We start from the raw sequence: 15,420 nt of genomic DNA, 5'->3' as shown, positions 1-15,420 counted from the left end.
CGAAGTTGTATGGTTGAGGGCTTGTAATCTCCGTGGTGAGATGTGGGGCTAGTGTGCTGATGTCCGTTCCTGCATCAACCAGCAGGTATTGGTGTAACTGGTGGTCATAAACAAACAGTCACACGCTGTTTGCCCATGTGTGTGGCACGTTATGTACTTTGGTATCTCCAGTAGAAAGGGGACTTGTTGTAGGGAGGCAGGCTGCGCACCTAAGCCAGTCCACTGGTATAGTATGGGTAGCCACACGGCTGTCAGCAGCGGCATGCATCAGCGCCGAATTGCGCATGAAACCAACAGTAGCTGATTGTCATTTTGTTTTGGCTGGGCTGTGTTGTGGCGGCAAGGGTGTCCCTTGTTTGTTTATTTCCTGCAGGAGCTGGGTCTGTGCACCATGATTGTTGCGGTGCTGCAGAGGTCATGGCCTGCAAGGTGGCTTGGTTCCAGTTGCAGGGGGTGGAGGAAGTTGACCAGGGTCTGCACGCTGTGTTTTATACTGTGTCTGCTGCTGCTGCCAACCTTGTCTGTTGTGCACCATATCCTTCACTGGCATGGTGATCATAGATATATGTCCTGGCACTGATCAGTGTCTGGTGGCATGTGAGCATCAGCATCCTATCGGCCAGTTGTAGGCACATTTTCAATGGTGTGTCCGCATGTGCTGCCTGTATTTGCTCTGGGAGCTTGAGTAACCATAATGACCACAGGGTCTGGTCTGGTAGTACGTTGTTATCAATTTTCAGGCACAGTTTGTGCCACAATGCTGATTGTGTGTTGTCGCCCAGCATCTTCCCATTTATGGCAAAGTAAAGGTGTTGCTCCAGCATGCACAATAATTGTTGCAATATTAGTGACTTTACCGCAGTTGGAGTATTTAAAAGTAAATCGCTGATGAGATCCGCTTGTTCACCGAGATGGTTGAGAAGTATTAACAGCTTGCTCTGGTCATTCTCAATCCCTGCTGTCCTCATCATACATTCGCACAAACCACACTGCCGGTGAGTCTGTGTGAATGGGCGGCAGGTGGAGTTTGATAGATGGTGTGTGGTTCCTGTAGTGGTCGTTTTGTGTTGGTCCCAGTTGGTTATCGCTGTGCAGTAGTTGCCTGGCGTTGCTCGTACTGACTGTGGTGGACTGATGAGGTATGGCCACTGTTTGTTGTACCTGTCGGCATGGTGTGGTGTGATATTCTGGTTGGAGCTGTGGTCCAGAGTGCAGTGCAGCCGGCCGGGTGGTGACGTCACACCCGTGGAGTGGTGAGTGTCGCGGCATGACTGACATCTCTGTGCTGTCACCCGTGTGACATATAGAGGCATCGGCAGACTGGGGAGAAATATAGTTCTGTTGGAAATCACTGTTTTGTGGTGATGTTTGTCCATGTGTCCCCCGTGCAAACTGTTCCATAGTTGCGTCGCGACATCCATGGTTGCTGTTGTGTCGTTGGTGTAACGAAACACGTGGCATGGGTGGTGTAGCATGTAAGTCCATGATAACAGTGTCACACCCCTCGATTGTAACACATGTTGCGGTAGGTGGGGTGAAGTCATGGTTGGTCGGAGACCATTGCGGCGTGGGAGGTCCTTGCAGTGTGCTCATAGGCTCAGCGGTGTGTCATTTAATCCTTGTCGGCTGGATAAATTCGTGGTAGATTGTCAGCCCACATGGTGCAGGGTTGACTGTAGGCATGTCAGTGATGTCTAGCTCAAAATTGACGCCCTTCATTGTTAGTGTGGGTTGCGTAGCAGACAGATTGTAATTCTGATATCCATCTTGCGGTCGTGCTGCTGTTGATGCGTCTGTTGTGGCAGCCTGGTAGCTGTTGATGTGTGGTCATGGTAAAATGGTCGTGTTGTGCAGTGGGCAACAGCAAATCCCAGTGCAAGCTGTGGTGTGGTGGGTAGTGTGGCCAGCGGGGCCATGACATCACGTCCAAGGTGTACTGTGGTACGTGGCGTGACTATTGTGATGTCACCTGCATGAGGTGTGAGAGCAAAAGCGGTTTGCGGAAATATGCCATTCTGTTCAAAATCACTGTTAACTGGCATTATCTATCCCTGAGATCACCAAATACACTGACCTGCTTGTTTGTTTGTTGTCACTGATTGTTCGGCGTTTGTTACATCACTGTGATTGGTATCCATAATTAGCATGTCAGTGCCTGACATCTCAAGAATGGTAGAGTTACTCGGTTGATACGGATACTTGTGAGTAGCATTATTACTAGCTGAATGTATATCACTTGAGAATGGCAGGGGTGGCAGAGTAGTGCCATTGTTAGTTACCGCCAATTGTCGTCGCCTTGTCGTTAGTCTGATGAGGTTAGTGTCCACATAAGCACTCATAGCACTGTTTTCAGTCTTCGTTAAAGGCACTGTGGTTGATGGAAGTTCAATATTGTAGTCCTTATGTGTGTGCTGATGTGATAATGGTTGCATTGTTGTGTGGGTGTTAAAAACAGAAGTATTGCAATTTCCATCTTTTAGTATGAAAAGTCATTACATAAACACTGTCAACACTTGCTATCATTGACTGTAGCTGGTTGACCGTTGGTGTGTGTGTGTGTGTGTGTGTGTGTGTGTGTGTGTGTGTGTGTGTGTGTAGGCAAGGTGTTGGATTCTCATGCCAGGTGGAGGTGGAGCAACGTATCACACAAAAATGTGCAGCAAAAAGCTCGGTGTCACCAATGTAGGTTTTGGGTAACGAACATGGTGTTCATGTGTAATGACTGTCAAAGTTACTGATTCACATACACAATATTTATTTATATACATTATAAGGATGGATACAACTTAAAACTTGGCATCTCAGAACACACTGCACAAATGCAGTGATATTCTTGGGGTCAGAAATATTAAGAGCTTGTGCCCCACAAGCTCAAGGAGTATTGAGGCCTGGCCCCCTTTTTTCAATAATTCTTGCCAAACCGACTCTTAAATAGTGATGCACTGTTGAACTTACTATGGGAAAACAATAGTCTGTCATGGACAAGTGAATGCTAAAATGATTTTGAAAACATAAAGGATGCACTTGCCAATGCTGATATTTTAACCATCCTGACATGAGTCAGGAATTTTGTCTACGTACAGATGAATCATCACAAGGCTGGGGGGCGTATCTTTTCCAAATTAGAGAGCTAAATGGTAAACAAATACCAAGCATTATTAGTTTTGTGAGAACTCCTACAGAGCGTAAGAGGGCGTAATCTGCAACCAAACTCTAAACACTCTGTTGTGCGGACATTTCGGAAATTTGAATATTATTTATGGGGCATGCAGATGAAGCTTTACTTTGACCATCCGGCCCTCTCATTTCTCCTAACCTACAAACTACTACACAGAAGGAAGGCTCAGTGGCGCCTATATTTCCAAGAATTTAATTTTTAAATAGTGTAGGGTGAAGAAAACATAATAGCCAATGTGCTATTGAGACTACCACATGGTCTGAATGATTTTTTGGAATTTACTGAACAGACCTCATACATTAAAGTCTTAATCATGCATGATGGAACCTATCGATCGTACTATGCAAAAATGGACAGCTGCAAGAAGAGGATCAGGACTTGCAGAAGGTAAGACAAGCTCTAGTAACCTTACAGGAAAAGGAAGAAGGTAGAAACAAATCATATGATAAGAAGTTAGGATGTATAACTAACAGGAGGTGTTGCTGCTCTCCCATCCAAAACCAACGAAATACAAGAAACTCAATCACAAGTGGCAACTATTATATGATGGAGCATTCACAGTACTCAATGTTCCACATCCAGGATGTTACTGACTAGCTTATCCAAATAGTGGGAAGGAAAAGATATTGTACCCACATAAAGACCTGAAGGAGTTTGTTGATTAGCAGAAAACTAATATAATCAGTACACACAAATTAAGTAGATGGAGGAGACAGAAAAACATATATCAGTTGAACAGCAGACGAATCGTACACCATATATATGAGGAGACACTGTAAATAAATTTTATGGATATCATGTATTAAACACTTTATCAGGACAATAAGATCAGTGTGGTAAGACTTAGGTAAGTGCCAGCTGATATGAAGTAAGGTTATTTTTAAAGGATGTTTAACAACATAATGAATAAGTGGCCATTAAATAAACAGCAACTATCAAGCTATTTGAAGTTGAGTAGTATGGAACAACAACAGAGTTGACAAGCGACAGACACATTCTGGTCTACAGCATGTGACTGCCATGGTGGGGAGAAGTTCTGACGTATAGAAATAGTAGTGAGAGACCCGCGGGCACTGCAAAAACTATGATGCATGTTGTAAAACTTAATGCTTGCACAAAACAATAGGGTTTAATTAACAAACCACATTGGTGATTTAATATCGTGTGCATACCAAAATGCTATAAAATAAGCAATTTTACTGACATCAGCACAGAAATGAAATTAATAAAATAACATGTAAATATTTATATAATAGGATTAAGATAATTTAGAAGGACTAGTGACAAGAAATATGGAACTGACAAAAGTATAAAGCTAAAGTAAAATAAACACTACTACACGAAAGAATAAATGAATGAAAGAACATCTGCAGGAGAATGAAAGGGAAGTACATTCAACAAATACTAAACCTAACTATGAATTACACTAGTATTTATAATATGTTTGTGAGTTAAAGTTGGAGTTATTTATCATATAAGCTAACTACAGTATTTTACCAAAACTATAAACTATATGGAAAATAACTGAAAATCGGATATATGACAAGAATAACTACTAGCTTATTTATGCTACACATTAGATGACAAAATGTTGCACACAAAGTCATTTACATAATCAACAGGCATAAATAGAACAAGTGGCAGGTAAGTCGAGAAGAACTAGAATAACAATATTTGTGCTCATATTAGAAACAAAACGTGTGCTCACTAACAAAAGGTGTAGAAGGTAAGAATATCTTAAAAATTTAACTCTGCAGGTGTGAAAATACATAAAAAGGAGAATACTCCCATTACTGAGCCAGTATGAATAAGTGATTAAAGGATGAATATGATGTGAGCTAACCCATCGGCGGTTATGTACTTCGTAGTTTAATTAGTGATAAGAATATTTTCTACAGAATGATGCAAAGCCACGACCTGACTAAATAGAGGAATATTAGGGTGGTAGGTACCTTTGAAGATAAGTCTCACAATATTGCAAATGTTGTGTGTATGAATGTATAGGCACTGACATGTATGTGGAATGGGCGAGTTTTTTGGAAATTAAAGTATCTAAATGAATTTATCAGGTAAAGAAAAGATCTAACACCATAATGAATGAGTTAAAAGCTAATTTACTATGAGGCACACATGACACATGGTGTGAGTATCAACTAGCATTTTAAATGGCTAGTTGTACAAGTGAAAATGCCTACTCCTGGAATATGGATCTCTGGGTACCTACAATGGTTACTCAAAGTGATAGTAATAATTGTAAATAACAGAATCAGAACTTCACATCAGTATGATACCTGAAAATAATTACTGAAGTATGCGGTAAGTACAAGAATTAAGAAACTAACTCCAGCAAATACAATAACATGAGGAACACAAGGTGCAAATGGAGATGGAGCAGCCTCCTGTACAAAGGTATGAGTAAAAACATACACAACAGAACGTTTAAGCTGAGAGACTATGTACATTTAAAGAATAATTGTCTAATAGTTAACACAAATACATGTGGATAGCACGACAAGCCTACATGAATACATCGGATAAAACGAAATGTTTGCTTGATTATGAAAAGATGAATTTCAGATCAAGTTTGGGCATAAATCCCACATCTTTCCTTCATTCAAATGCCACAGTTCACTGTAGATAGTAGATTTCTTTCCTGTAGAGTTGATAGAGATGTTGCTAAGTGGAGATGTGTTCTATCTATTTTGGAAGATGCAAAGATGGTAGAATATTTCAATTTCATTTTTCTCACCCCCGTAATTAAGGGAGGATGTGTAAATGAATGAAAATAAGGCTAATTTTTCTCTATTTCAGAATTGGAAAAAAGCTTTCATGTGTCAGCTCAAGAATATTGGAAAAATAAAGTTGACTTCTAATATAAAAAACAAAACCTATGATTCTTGTATATAACCTTGTAATTCTATGTAATATTTTATGTATATTATGTAAAGATAATTAGACAATAGTGATGCAAGACATACCTGAACCGTCTTAAATGCAAAAAGCGATAAGGGCGGTTCTCTACGAGGGGCCTTTGAAAAGTCCATGCAAAGTCCGAGAGATGGCACCACTTGCATGTATTGAGGTCATGTTTAGTTATTAGCATCTTTGGAAAGAACACACACCAAGTTTCATCCATATTGGTCTATTTCTTTGTGTTTGGCATTCGTGTGAATCAAGGAAGTTAAGTGATTGTCAAAAAGTGGGTGAAAAAGAATTTCATGTGGTGATTAAACATTACTTTATGAAAGGCAAATTGCCTCAGGAGACTAAAGAGAAGCTTGATAAACATTACGGTGACTCTGCACCTTCAATTAGAACAGTTTATAAGTGGTTTCAAAATTTTCGGAGTGGCCATATGGGCACATGTGATGCCGAACATTGTGGACGCCCTGTGGAGGTTACAACTCCAAAAATCATTGATAAAATCCATGATATGGTGATGGATAACAGAAGAGTTAAGGTGTGTGAGATTGCTAGTGCTGTGGGCATCTTGAATGAAAGGGTACATAATATTTTCCATAAACATTTGGACATGAGAAAGCTATCCGCATGATGGGTTCCACGATTGCTCACGCTTTACCAAAAATGGAATCGTGTGGAGTGTTGCAAGGATGGTTTGCAGCTGTTCAGCAAGAATCTACAAGACTTTAAGCATCGTTTCATTACTGTGGATGAAACATGGATACATTACTATACTCCTGAGACCAAACAACAATCTAAACAATGATTGAATCTGCACCAAAAAAGGCGAAGACCATTCCTTCGGCTGGAAAGGTTATGGCGACTGTCATTTGGGATTCGCAAGGGATGATCCTCATCGACTATCTGGAAAAGGGTAAAACTATTACAGGTGCATATTATTCATCATTATTGGACCGTTTGAAAACCGAGTTGCAAGAAAAACGCCGACGATTGGACCGCAAAAAAGTCCTTTTTCTATCACGACAATGCACCAGCACATACCTCAGCAGTTGTGGTCGCAAAATTAATGGAAATAGGATTCCAACTAGTTTCACATCCACCCTATTCTCCAGGCTTGGCTCCCTTGGACTACTATTTGATCCTCAATTTGAAGAAATGGCTGGCAGGACAAAGATTTTATTCAAACGAGGAGGTGATTGCAACAACTAATAGCTATTTTGCAGACTTTGACAATTCCTATTATTCGGAAGGGATCAACAAATGAGAACAGTGCTGGATAAAGTGTATATGTCTAAAAGGAGACTATGTTGAAAAATAAGAAAGGTTTACCTCAAACACGTAAGTAGTTTTTATTTTTGCATGGACTTTTCAAACGCCCCTCGTACCATGAGTACAGCATGTGCCTGCAGCAAGGATAAATCTTTTATAGTGGTGCAGCAGCACAGTACATGGCTACAGGAGGGAAGTGACGAAAAAATGAAGGTAACAAAATTACCTGGTCCTTGACAGACACTCGTGGTGTCGATTGTACAAAGTGGCTGCTTCGGACTCTGCAGTGATGTAGGATTTGTCATAGTCTACGAACAAGTATATGGGAACTTGTAGGGCTCTTACATTGTAGCTCCAGCAGAAATCAGAGGCACATGAGGTCACAATGCTACACGGACAGACTGACTGGCTCAAATACTGTGCGATGTGTTATCTCATGCTAACAATGTCGAGTGGAGACAGAACTTAAATAATCAATATACCCACTTTAGGGACAATATGTAAGAAAATATAGACTGAAGTAAGGAGGGCATAGAGAACGGGAAAATGTAAATAATATTATTGTATAAAATAATTTTGTGAAATGAATATTACGTAAGGGGAAAAAAGAAAAAAAGAGAAAGAAAGACTGAGAGGGAGAAAAAGCTGACGTGTAGGAGTACAACAAAAACATAAATAAATAAAAATAAATTGTAATGTAATGTCTGCTCTGAATAAAGAAACCCTAAACTTCCCAAAAGGTGCACCACTGTTGTATACTGCCATCCAGTAAAGTCTGGACAATGCCAGTATATGGTAGGGGACAGTCGTAGTGTACCTGAACTGGGGTACCCAAAAGACTGTTTTTTTTTTTTTTATTTTTTTTATTTTTTTTTTTTTTTTAACTGTCTATCACTTTCTCATGATTTATACAAAAATAAACCTAACAAGATTACATGACATGTGGCATAAAATCAATGTTATCTCAGTAATTTCAATTTTTTTCACCTTTATTTATTAACAGTTTTCTTTTATTATCACTTCTCTTATTTCAGATGCCTCCATGGTAGGATGTTTTATGGAGATGCTTCATCTTTTGTGCAAAGAAAATGGTCTAAACTTGTATCAAAAAGTAATCAACACAGTGTTTATTACATGTCTAGAGTGGGGTTTTATTTAGTAGGAGGTTAAACGTCCATTATGATTTCTACTACAAAGATTTTATGTCACAAAGACAATGCCTTATCGATGTGACATGGTCAGAAAAAATTTATTTATGTAGTAAGAGGAAGGTTGCAGAAGATTCTGGAGCTGCTGCTATTAATATGAAATGAGGTAAAACGATAACTTCCGTGGACATTTATAAGACATGAATGAGAATTGGTAGTGTTACAGGTGAACGTTACAATAGCAGCTGTTCAGTCTGCTGCCCTTCCCACATATCTTCAAAGCTTACCATTATTTACACAAATTGTAAGGAAAAAAATTATTATACAATGTCACTCCCACTTCACCGTCTGTACTACTTCTGCAACCTGCCACTCCATGACAGGGACACCAATGTGGCCCCACTCACCCTGTGTCATTGTGGAGTGGTGTCAGAAATACTCGTGGGCCTCATCTGGCAACTGGTGCCAGCAGTTGATCTCCATGCAACACAGCTTCACAATCACACAACACAAAGGGGTGAGTGAGCAGACTATTGGTTGTTTTTTACCAGTTTTATGTGCAGAAATCATGAAGTTTAGGTAAGTTGTGTATAGGGATTTGAGGGTACATTTGAACAGCCAGGGGAACTGGCTGATCTTTCATGTTTCTCTGTTAATGTGGAGGAGCATTATGTATGACCTGCGACATTTAATTTGTGAGAGCATTCTGCATCTTATACGGGGTCAGTACTAGTAACTGTATTAACTGCAGTTGCTTTGAGCATGTGGTTAATAGTGCACAGAGGCAAGATCAGTGATGATTTAGCTGAGAATCCTAATCCGATAGTAGATCCCCACAGCCAGTTTCATCACACCCTTCTCCTGCAGTTAGAAGCTAATACTGGGGGTGGTCACAGGATTAGTTATTACAGGTGAGAACATTCTGGTTAGTAGGGAAGCAAAGATGTATGTCAGATGTACACAGGGACTAAGAGGTGCACAGACATACGATGAACTGAACAGAGGTCTGCTACAAAGGTACAAGAAGCAAAATAGTGCATGGTTTTTTTTTTTTTTTTTTTTTTTTTTTTTTTCCCCCTACGAGCAGTTGGATAGAATGTCAAAGAAGCAAAGTGAGTCAACAGAGAATTTTGTGGACAGAATACAGAATGTGAATGTGCAGACATATGAATTAGGGGAAAGTGATGCAAATAGTCATACTCCTTGGAGTGGAACAGAAAGCACTGGACACATTTTTGAGGAGGTTACCACCTGATATGTCTATAACGATGAGAACAGACACCATGAAGGATTAGTCCCATGGTGTTTGAAGGAACTGATGCAATAACAGGAATACGGCATAAGAGAGGCATATTTTCCACTGATGTGAGGGGTTATAGATGCGACAGGATAGGACATGTGCAGAGGCAATATCCTCAACCTTGGTATAGTAGATTTTGTGCAGTTGGACATCACCAATGTGATTGTAGGAATGGTAAGGGAAAACAGAACTCTTAGAAGCAGGCATTAAATGCAAAAGGGAACCCCAAGGCTGCCACACAGAGTTACCAATAAATTTTGATGCAACGAAAATGGATGCAGACTTGGATTATAGTATAGAGGGAAAGTGAAGGGTGGAAAGCACAAGTTCTTATTGGATACAGGTGCACAGGTGTCAGTAGCAAGTATAGAATTCTTGGGTCAGAAGTGATTAATCCCTCTGCAGTACATAATTTATGTGGAGATTGGAGATAGTGATGTGGAGTCTTTGGGTACAGCAATGACAGATTTTCTGGTGGGGATGCAGCATTTTAGATAGTGTGCAGAAATCATGCATCAAGTAAGTGATGGTTACTGCATGATCTTAGGATTGGACTTTCTGCCAAAATTGACTTTAAGTGACAAATAGTTTAACTAAGGGGAACAACATTCCAGCTATGGGGGATGGTCATCAGTGAAGTATGAAAGCTAGGTGCACCAATAGTAAGGGATGAACCAGTTAAACTGCAGTCAACAGCACTAAGGATTAATTCATATGTGATTGTGCCACAAAGCATTGGGAAGTTGGTCTGGGTGAATGTGGGAGCACAATGGCCTGTTAATCCATTGTGCTTGGTAGAACAATCAGCAGAAAATGATGTATTAGACTCATCGTGATGCTTTGTAAGGAGAAGCTTAGTATGCATACAGGAGGAACTGGACAGGGAGATAGTGCCTGTGAATTTAGATAATTTTGGCATCGATGTAATACAGCTCAGCACAGGAATGTTGGTAGCTTATTCGGAAGTGGATACAGACTCAGTCAGAGTAACTGAGTCACTGGTGTATCATAAATTTCACTAAAGCCCACACTGTATGCAACCAGTATTAGAGGAATTCATTGAGCAATGGCTAGGATGGGGTAATAAGAGGAAAGCAGACATCACAGTTGTACTGAAAAAGTCACCATGGGACCAAAATACATAGATTCTGCTGTGACTATAGACGTCTTAACAGTAAGACCATAGTGAAAGCACATCTGATGCGAAACATTACTGAAACTATTGACAGTTTGGGGCAGTGTAAGTAATTCTCTATCTTAGACCTGAGGAGTAGGTACCATTAGATAAAGATACACTTTGAGGATCATACAAAAACTGTGTTCTTGGTCCCCTGGGGCCATTTTCAGTATCACGGAATGCTATTTGGGTTGAAAAATACTCCAGCAATGTTTCAGCATTTGTCTTATGGACTGCTGAGGGAGTTGAAAACTCGCCAGTGCATGGTGTACCAAGATGATGTAATCATTTTTGTGAAGGATATGGCAGAGTATACACAACTTTTGTGAAAGGTTTTTAGAAGATTGCAAGTAGTGAATTGAACATTAAACATACAAAAATGTCACTTTGCATTAGAAGCAGTTATATATTATATTTAGAACAGTCATGAGGTTAAGAAGGATCTCAGGCTGACATACACAGTACAGGAATTTCCAGTTACTAGTAATACCAAGGAGTTACAATCTTTCTTGGGTTTAGTGAGTTATTAATTATTACAGCAAAATTTGTAGAAGGGTTTGCACATATAGCAAGACCACTTATGCGAGTGTTAAAGAAAGGGCTAAAGTTTGAATGGACAAAGGAATGCCAACACGCATTTGAAGGGTTAAAGAGAGTGTTGACATCAAGTCCAGCAATAATTTTTCTGGACTAAGGGAAAGAGGGTATCTTGTCAACTGATGCTTCCAATCAGGCAGTAGGGTGTGTTCTCAGTCAAGTGATAGATGGGGAGGAGCAAACAGTGACATATGTCTCAAGGCAGTTGAACAGACCAGAGAAAACTACTCCATCACATGCTTAATGCGATATATGGAACCATGTATTTCAGGTATTATTTATATGGGAAGACATTTAAAGTAGTCAGGGACCGTGCAGCCCTTAAAGAGTCTTTGGAGCTTAAGGACCCTTCCAGTAGGCTGGCTAGGTGGGCACTAATGTTAAATGAATTTGAGTATGAAGTTTTACACAAGCCTGGTAAGAGACACACAGACACAGATAGTTAAAGCTGGAAAGTAGCTGTGATACAGACACTGGGTCACCACCTTGTGCAATGGCAAGCAGCACAATAGGCAGATTTGGAATGTAATCAGTACAAGTTGCATCCACCTTTTGCATTATAGAATGGGTTATTGTGTAAGACAGTGAGTTTGGGACCACGGGTAGTGCATAGTAGTGCCAAAAGAAGTGCATGACCATGTGTTGTGGGGACATGGCAGTTGTAGAGCAACAAATAGGCCTGTAGTAAAGTGCTACTAGTGAATCGGTATGTAAGGGGTAGTTTGCAATGTGTGCAGTGGGCAGGTACAAGCCCTAAGCTAAAACCTTTGCAGAGGTACCAGAACCAACAGAGACTTTTACGATGACTGGGTTGGACATCCATGGCCCATTCAACAAGACTACAGCTGGAAATCAGTTTGTGTCAACCATCATTCATCATTTTTATAAGCATGTGGAAATGACTGCAATCCCTAACCAGCAGGCAGCAACGGTAGCACACGCATTGGCCAACAGCTAGGTACTCAAATTTGGAGTGTCAGAAACTATGATCACTGATCAAGGAACAAACAAGTTCGGAGCGAGTACAATAAATCACATCAATTACATGAGCAACTGCAAGGACAAAAATGCACCAGACAGTGAAATTAGTTCCACGCACAGTACGGTGGTGTAAGCAGGGTTGGTTGGATGCAGGGGGTTAGGTTATTAAAAACAATTTTCAGGACTGAGTATGTCAGGGACATCCTGGAACTAAATGACATGATAGGCAGAGTGAGAGATGTAGCAGGGAGGAATAATGCCATCAAAAAATGGCACACTACACAGTTAACCAGTTTGTAGCAAGAGGTACTGAACAATACGTTGATACTGTGAAGGCAATGGACATAATGCACCTGGAAAAGACAAATAGTCTGAATCAGGACCTGGAAGTTATACAGGCTTGGGTGGATACTTTGAACTGGAGAGTGGCAGTAGCATGACTGTTGCAGTCCTTAGCTGATAGCTTGCGGGATGCTTGGACAGTAGTAATGGATTTGCAGGAACCAGTCTTAAATGCAGCACATGGGCAGTGGAGCCCAGTTCTGGTAATGCCAGATTAGCTCTTGGTAGGCCTACAGAAAGTGTATAAAGAATTGCAGATGTACTTAGAATTTGTACTTGAACCAGGTAAGTCTAATTTAGCACTGCATCAGATCAGAAACGATTTAGCAAGAACCTGTACACTGGTACGGTTTCTGATTAGCTATGGGCAAGCCAGATTCAAATATGACACCATGCAGGCTTAATCACTAAGCGGGGAACTTCAAGGAAATTTATCCAAGTAAAAATGCTGGAGATACTACTGATTGCAGAAGATGGTGGTGGTCACATTGTGATGTCATTAACCAAATTTTAACATTGTCAGAAGGAGAGGGGTCCTACCTGTCCGACCCGGGTGGTACTGGCCAATGCGAAATACAGTTGTACTTAGGTAAAGCAGGGGATTAGGACTTCCCATGTGAATAATGGAGCCACAACCCTATTTTCAGCAAGTGCATTTGCAATGGATGTTTTCTGTAAACAACATTGAAGTTGTAGGAGAAAACTGCTATGAGCGAGGTAAGCTTTGTAAGCTTGGGAGAGCTGAACATTTGGATTTGCTCAACAGTGGAATAATTATTAATGTAATGGACTGTGATGTAACAAGGCAGACTCTTCACCTGGCAGCTTCTGTTACAGGGGAAACAAAATTGAATATTACACAGCCATAATTGTACTGGCCAGAGAAGCCACTAGTGATCCTTCAAGTGAAAAATCTGACCTACCTGAATAAAATGCTGGGTCCTACATGAATCATGTCCTTGAACCACCTAATGCACACACTAGTGGGGCATACTTCAGTAGAGCAAATGCTTTCACATGTTCAGCAAGATCAGGAGGAGCAACACATGATCAAGGCCATAGGCATCACAACCACAAGCAGCATGTTAGTGTTGATTCTGCTTTGCACAGCCTTCATCAACCTTAGACAGAGTGTCACTGGCCAATACAATCCTTCAGTACATCAGATACTAATGGACTGGTTAACTGTTCATATATGAGAAGGTACAACAAATGCAAAAGCTAGATGTAGTAATATGTGAATTATATTGTAGGATGTAATTAGTTGTGATTTGAAGAACAAGAAATTTAGAGTAGTGTTGAAATGAGCACTGTGGTTGCCTTATGAGATGCCATGATGGTTTAACAAGGATGTATTCATGTAAATAGTTATTTACTGTTTTGGTGACATTGATGGTTAAGAGATAGCGCAAGTGAGAGTGGAGGTTTTAGGTAGTAGCAGAAGGACCAATGAGCCAGCAGGCTAGGATTTGCAGGGAGAATGTGCCTTACTTTTGGAGTTTTGTTGCTTGATATAAGAGGAAAAACTGTAAAATAATCTATGTCATAACGTTTTGGTGAAGTCTTCTGTTACAGCCTGGTCATGAGTTTAGACATATGGTCCATGTCTTCCCAGAGAGGGGAGGTATGTAATGCCATTGCTAAATTTTGGGCATTACTGAATTAAAGCAGCTCAATTGTAGCCCCTTGTGAGGCAAATGGCCAAGCACAGAGATGCTAACATGTAATTCCACAAGTGAGCCTGTTTTTACACTCCACGGCAGCCAGGTTAACCGGTGCAATTGTGGTGACATCACAGAAAGGCCATGCAACAAAGGGCTGGCCTGCAGTATATTTCCACACCATAGGGTCAAAGAGGTGTTGATCTGTACATGCCTGGTAGCAGTGTAATGACACAGCAAGAGAGCTACCTATCACTACAAATACTTCTGTTACTAGCACAGTTTTTGCAGTCTGGCAGAACCCTCCACAAAATAGGGTCCAAATTAGTCTGCAACAAGCTATGGGCCACCCAGCAACCGATGCTGGTCTGGGCAGCCTGCTCCACCAGACCAGTTCACAATTCTAAGCCCATCCAGTGGACTTAGGTGACACAATGGGGAGCCATCCCCCATGCTCCACAGCAACACCAAACTTCTGCCACAGAGGGCAGCAGTTCGCAGCCGGGGTGGGTACTTCCACCATCCCTCTGCACCAGGGTGAGCTTCTAACCCAGCAGCTGTGACCACCTAAGGAAATTCCGCAAATGTACATGTTGCTGGCAATGCTTACTCAGCGTTACATTGTGCTAGCTCAGACACATGCTGCTCAGGAAGGTAAACAATGTTAGCAAAGCAGAATGCAGACTTCAAATGGCCATCCCATTGTCACAGCATTCCGATGTCATTGGTATCACTGGTGGGTCACACACCTGCAGAGGGTGAAGCCACGGGTGTTGCAGCAGTCCAGCACTGTAATCCAAGATGAATAAAAGTTGTTTATCTTGTGGCGAAGTTTTCTAGTCACC

The sequence above is a fragment of the Schistocerca serialis genome, chromosome 2 (genome assembly GCF_023864345.2).
Source record: "Schistocerca serialis cubense isolate TAMUIC-IGC-003099 chromosome 2, iqSchSeri2.2, whole genome shotgun sequence".
Classification (NCBI taxonomy): Eukaryota; Metazoa; Arthropoda; class Insecta; order Orthoptera; family Acrididae; genus Schistocerca; species Schistocerca serialis.
Note: the sequence above shows the minus strand (reverse complement) of the source record.